At 43.2% G+C, this 7,076-nt stretch overlaps 1 pseudogene; it reads right to left on the minus strand.

Moving 5' to 3' along the window:
- Positions 1-5,937: 5,937 nt before the first annotated feature.
- On the minus strand, positions 5,938-6,377 carry LOC129150296 (40S ribosomal protein S23-like; annotated as a pseudogene).
- Positions 6,378-7,076: the final 699 nt, after the last annotated feature.

Raw genomic sequence — 7,076 nt, forward strand, 5'->3', positions numbered from 1 at the left:
TAAAGACAGTCAACAGATGTTATCACAGATGACAGAGAGGTTAGAATAATCTGACCCAGAGTTTAAAGTGGCCATGATAAAACATTTCAACAGCAGCTACAAATACTTGAAACAAACAAACAAAAATCTCTCAGAAATAATTAGAAACTCTAAGTAAGCCAAATGGAAATTTAAGAACTGAAATATATAATAATCAAACAATGAAAACTCAATGGATGGCCCAATAGCAGAATGGAGGGAAAAAAGATCAGCAAAGTTGAATACAGAACAGTAGAAATTTCCCAATCTGAACAACAGAAAGAAAGTAGCCTGGAATAATTAACAGAGGCTCACACACCAGTGAGACTATAATGAAAAAAAATCTAGCATTTGTGTTATCAAAGCCGCATAAGGAGAAGATATCAAGAGCAGGAATGAAAAGGCACTTAAAGAAATAATGGCTATCCCCTCCCCCCAAATTTTTCAAAAAAACCATAAACCTACAGATCAAAATAATTGAGCTAACTCTAAACTGAGTAAACCCTAAAATATCTACACCAAGATATATCAGGTCAAACTTCTGAAAACTAAGGATAAAGAAAAAAATCTTGAAAAGAGACCTTTGGGAAAAGACAACACAAATGACAGCAGATTTCTCACCAGAAACTATGAAGGAAGCAGCACATTTCTTAAGTGCTGAAATAAAAGAACTGTCATCAAGAATCAGATGTTGAATGAAAATAATCTTCTAGTATGAAAAGAAAATTAAGATTTTCTCAGATGAAGGAAAGTGACAATTTGCCACGAGCAGACCTACCCTAAAAGAATGGCTAAAGGAAGTCGCCCAAAATAGGGAAATAAAAGGGAATCTTGGCATGCCAAGAAGGAAGAAAGAACAACACAGAGTAAAATAAAAATAAATACATTTCCTTTTCCCCTTGAGTTTTATAATTGTTTGATAATTGATGTGTTTCTAAATGTATTTAGAAGAAATATTTAAGACAATCCTATATAATAAAGAGGCAATATGCAAATTGACCATCACTCCAACACACAAGATGGCTGCCCCCATGTGGTCAAAGATGGCCACCCCCATATGGACACAAGATGGCCTCCACAAGATGGCTGGCAGGGGAGGGTAGTTGTGGGCGATCAGGCCAGCAAGGGAGGGCAGTTGGGAGGGACCAGGCCTGCAAGGGAGGGCAGTTGGGGGCGATCAGGCTTGCAGGGGAAGGTAGTTAGGGGTGACCGGGCCAGCAGAGGAAGGCAATTGGGGGCGACCAGAGCTGCAGGGGAGGACAGTTGGGGGGGACCAGGCCAGCAGGGGAGGGCAGTTGGGGGTGACCAGGTGGGCAGGGGAGGGCAGTTAGGGGCAACTGGGCCAGCAGGGGAGCAGTTAGGCATCAATCAGGCTGGCAGGGGAGTGGGTAGGGGGTGATCAGGCTGGCAGGCAGGTGAGCAGTTGGGAGCCAGCAGTCCTGGATTGTGAGAGGGATGTCTGACTGCCTTGCGGGGTCCCAGATTGAAGAGGGTACAGCCTGGGCTGAGGGACACCCACTCAAGCGTGAATTTTGTGCACTGAGCCTCTAGTTATATTATCATTGGTGGAGGGAGTAAAGGGACATAAATGGTAGTAAGCTCTCTACACTTCACTTAAATTGGCAATATGTTGATATCAATAGGCTGTGATGTTGACCATCAAAACAGCTACTAGTATGCTCATTTTTTTCAAGATCCTACTGCCTTTTTTAAAATACTATAATTCATTTGGGGATGAGGGAAAGGGATGACAGGTATCATTTCTAAACATTACTTTTATTAAGATAAAGCAAAAATTAAAACTTAACTGCCAATAAGTTTATAGTGGATGTTTTTTAGCTGTAAATTGGTCAGTTAGGGGCTTTGTAAAATAATAGCTATTCAGAAATACGATTGCAAATATTGTAAACATGTATTGTAAATTTCAACAATGTAGAATATGATTCAAGATCAAATATTGTAAACATGTATTGTAAATTTCAACAATGTAGAATATGATTCAAGGTCAAAGCCTAAAAATGGGCATCAAGCAAATAAGTTGCTGAATATATATTGATGGTGATGGTAAATGTTTAAAAAAACTTTGAATAAAATATCATATAGAAAAAATCAGCACAGTCTACTGATCTAATTACTCAGTTTTTTAAGAAAATTTTATCTCTATGTTTTATGTTTTTTTTTTTTGTTGTTGTTGTTGTTCATTTGTTCTTTACTACCAGTTTCTAGTTAAATGGAGTTAGGGTCACTGAAGGAAGAATGCATGAGGCCAAAGTGGTAAGGGATTATGAATTTATTAGGTCATCTGGAGACCAGATGGGCTGAGCCCCCAAATGGTGCCAGCCCCCAGGGATTAGAGAGTCAGAGGTTTTAAAGGACTCTAGAGAGGAGGGAAACTCTCTGGGCAGGTCCAGATCCTGGGAAAGTCCAGAGGGGAAAGATAAAGGTCTTAGCAAATAGAAGATGGTCTAAGTGAAAGGGAATGTCCATTGTGAAGTGGTCTAAAGGTCAGTTTCCAGGGGTATCGATTAAATTATTTGATCAGACATAACAATAGTAAGTGAATCTGGAAAAAAATCAGTTGGACATATTTGTGTGCATCAATTTCTGTGTTTTCTATTCTGTTCAATTGATTTATGTGCCTATCCTCTCCTAATATCACACCTTGATTACTGTAGATATACCAGGAATTATGAAATCAGGTAGATTAATTTCTACTTTATTTTTAAATTGCTATTAGTTATTCTAACTTCTTTGACTTTTTATATAAATTTAGAACTTGCTGAGATTTTGGTAGGAATTTTATTATACTTATGTATTAGTTTCCTATTGCAGCTATGATAAATTCTCACACACTTACTGACTTAAAACAACAAGAATTTATTCTCTAACAGTTTGGGTGGACAGAGTCTCACATAAGTTCACTAGGATGAAGTTAAGGTATTGAAAAAATGAATTACTTTTGGAGGCTGTGGGAGCAAAACTGTTTCCTTGCCTGTTACACCTTCTAGTGGCTGTTTGCATTCTTTGGATGCTTCCTCCATCCTCAAAACACATCCCTCTCTTATTTCATCATCCTATCTCCTACTTTCCCTTTTATGTTAAACTAGAAGCCCCGTGCACAAAATTCATGCATGGGGGTGTGTGTCCCTCAGCTCAGCCTGCACCCTCTCCAATCTGGGACCCCTCAAGGGATGTCTGACTAGCCGTTTAGGCCCGATCCCGGTAGGATTGGGCCTAAATGAGAGGTCGGACTCCCTCTCACAATGAAGGACTGCTGGCTCCCAACTGCTCACCTGCCTGCCAGCCTGATCACCCCCTAACCACTCCCTTGACAGCCTGATTGATGCCTAACTGCTCCCCTGCCAGCCTGACTGCCCCTAATTGCCCTCCCCTGAAGGCCTGGTCACCCCTAACTGCCCAGGCCTGGTCACCCCTAACTGCCCTCTCCTTTAGGCCGGGGTCCTCCACAACTGCCCTTCCCTGAAGGCCCTGTCGCCCCCAACTTGCCTCCTTTGCCGGCCTGGTCACCCCTAACTGCCCTCCCCTGCAGGCTTGATTGCCCCCAACTGCCCTCCCTTGCAGGCCTGGTCCCTACCAGCTGCCCTCCCCTGTTGACCATCTTGGCGGCCATCTTGTGTCCACATGGGGGCAGCCATCTTTGACTACATGGGGGAAGCCATCTTGTGTGTTGGTGTGATGGTCAATTTGCATATTACTCTTTTCTTAGATAGGATAGAGGCCTGGTGCACGGGTTAGGCCAGCTGGTTTGCCCTGAAGGGTATCCCGGATCAGGGTGGGGGTTCCCTTGGGGCATGGGGTGGCCTGTGTGAGGGGCCTGTGATGGTTTGCAGGCTGGCCACACCCCCCGGTGACCCAAGCAGAGGCCCTGGTATCTGGGATTTATTTATCTTCTATAATTGAAACTTTGTAGACTTAGGCTGAGGCTAGGGCAGGCCAGGGCAGGCGGGAAGCTTGGCTTCCTCTATTGCCGGGGGCAACCCAAGCCTCCTGCTCTCTCCAGCTCTGTGGCTGCCACCATTTTTGTTGGGATTTATTCATCTTCTATAATTGAAACTTTGTAGCCTTGAGTAGAGGCCAGGGCCTGCCAGGGCGGGTGAGAAGCTTGGCTTCCTCCATTGCCAGGGGCAACCCAAGCCTCCTGCTTGCTCCAGCTCTGTGGCCTCCACCATATTTGTTGGGTTAACTTGCATACTCGCTCCTGATTGGCTGGTGGGTATGGCTTGTGGGCGAGCGGAAGTATGGTCAATTTGCATCTTTCTCTTTTATTAGATAAGACTAGAGGCCTGGTGCATGGAATTCGTGCATGGGGATGGGTGTGTGTGTGTGTGTCCCTCAGCCCAGCCTGCACCCTCTCCTATCTGGGACCCCCTCGAGGGATGTTCAACTACCCAATTAGGCCCAATCCCACCGGGCCAAGAATCAGGCCTAAATAGGCAGTAGAACACCCCTCTCATAATCCAGGGCTGCTGGCTCCCAACAGCTCACCTGCCTGCCTGCCTGCTTGATTGCCCCAACCACTTCTGCCTGCTAGCCTGATCACCCACTAACCACTCCCCTGCCAGCCTGATCAACACCTAACTGCTCCCCTGCCATCCCGATTGCCCCTAACTGCCCTACCATGCAAGCCTGGTCACCCCTAACTGTCCTCTCCTGCAGGCCTGGTCCCCCCCCAACTGCCCTCCCCTTCTGGCCTGATAGCCCACAACTGCCCTCCCCTGCTGGCCATCTTGTGGTGGCCATCTTTGACCACATGGGGGTGGCTATCTTGTGTTTTGGAGTGATGGTCAATTTGCATATTACCTCTTCATTATATAGGATATCCCTCTGACTTCCTCTTATAAAGACACTTGTGACAATATTTAGGACCCATAATTCAGGATTTATTAGCTCTCAGTTTCATTAGCTTGATCACATATGCAAATTTCCTTTTGTTATAAAAGCTAACAGGTTCCAAGAATTAAGAACTAGATATCTTTGAGGACTTTATTCAGTCTACTATTATTTATTATGTTGCATCTTTCAGTCCATAAACATGATATGTCTCTCCATTTATTTATCTCTTCTTTAATTTCTTTCATTATCACTTTATAGTTTGTATAATACAAGTTCTATAAGTTTTTCCATATTTATACTGAAGTATTTCTTATTTTTTAACAATTGTAAATAGAATTGTATTTTTAATTTTGGTGTCTACATATTCATTGCTGATATATAGAAACTAGAGGCCCAGTGCATGAAATTCATGCACTCAGGGGGGGGCGGGCGGGGAGGTTCCTCAGCCTGGCCTGTGCTCTCTTGCAATCCAGGAGCCCTCAGGGGATGTTCGATTGATTGCTTAGGCCCGCTCCCCCCAGGCAGTCTGACATCCGTAGTGCTGCCGCAGAGGCGGGAGAGGCTCCCGCCACCATCACTTTGCTTGCCAGCTGTGAGCCCAGCTTCTGGCGGAACAACGCTCCCCCTGTGTGAGTGCACTGACCACCAGGGGGAAGCTCATGTGTTGAGCAGGATTGGGCTGAAACCAGCTCTCTGACATCCCCCGAGGGGTCCTGGGTTGCGAGAGGGCACAGGCCAGGCTGAGAGACCCCACCAGTGCACAATCAGGGCTGAGGAGGGACCAGGGGAGGGCTCCAGGGCGTGTCTTGCCCATCTGGCTCAGTCCCAATTGGCTGGACCCCAGTAGCAACCTAACCTACTGGTCAACTGTCTGCCCCCTGGTGGTCAGTGCATATTGTAGCAAGCAGTTGAGGGGCCTTAGAATATCATTAGCATATTATGCTTTGATTGGTTAAATGGATGACTGGACAACTGGACACTAGCATATTAAGCTTTTATTGTACAGGATACAGTTAACTTTTTGCATATAAAAAGTTATTACTACTGTTTTTTCACCATGAAAACTTATGATCTTGGTGTTTCCTTCTCGCCTTTGCATTTGGCCAAAAGAAGGACATTGGCTACTTTGACAACCTCAAAGCAAACCCCCCAGAAACGTTACCAACAGCATGACCTTTGTGACCAAATCCAGCAACCAGAACTTTATCGTTTTCATCAATAAAATTTAAGCAACTGTCATTGGATACAAAGTCTGTGATCTTTATTTTTTTCCATTCTTGATCAGCTGGACCCTGACACACTTCCTGTTGGTAGAATTTAGTTGTTTGGCTTCAACCCTTATTTAACCAGCATAATATCATTTGCATGGGAAGTGCCTCCTGAAGGGTTGGCTTCAGGGAAGAGGCCAAAGGGGCTTTTTTTATACTGTCTATCATGACACTTCTGATTTTGTTGGTGGTACAGAGCTTCCTGGAAGTATGAAGAAGGCCATAGCACTTGACCATTCCACTAGTGCCACAGGCCTGACCAAAAGGCAATTGATTTTTATATGTTGGTCTTAAATGCTGTGAAGTTGCAGAATTTTGTTATTAGTTTATTAGGATATTAGAATTATTAGTTTAGGAGTTTTTGTAGATTTCTTAGGATTTACCACATAAGTCATCCTACCACCTACCAATAGGGACAGCTTTATTTCTTCTCATTTGATCTGTATGTCTTTTATTTCATTTCCTTCCTTATTGCAGTGGCTAGAACTTCCAGTACTGCATTGACTAAGAGTTAAAACAGAAGACATTCTTGCCTTGCTCCTCATCTTAGTAGGAAAGCATTCAGTCTCTCAACATTGAGTATAAGCTTAGCAGTATGATTTTTGTAGATGCTTTATATCAAGTTGAAGTTCTCCTCTTTTCATATTTTTCTGAGAGTTTTTATCATGAATGAGTTTTGAAGTTTGTCAAATGCTTATTCTTCAGTGAATAATTTGATCATGTAGTGTTTTTCTTCATTAATATGTTAATATGGAATATTATTTGATTGATTTTTGAATATTTTACCAGTGTTGTATTGCTGGAATAAACCTTACTTGATCATGGTATATAATTATTTCTATATGTTGATGAAATTTATTTGCTAATATTTTGCTAAAGATTTTTTTCATGTATACTTATTAAGGATATTCATCAGTATTTTTCTTTTATGTACTC

This window comes from Eptesicus fuscus, chromosome 9 (genome assembly GCF_027574615.1).
Source record: "Eptesicus fuscus isolate TK198812 chromosome 9, DD_ASM_mEF_20220401, whole genome shotgun sequence".
NCBI lineage: Eukaryota > Metazoa > Chordata > Mammalia > Chiroptera > Vespertilionidae > Eptesicus > Eptesicus fuscus.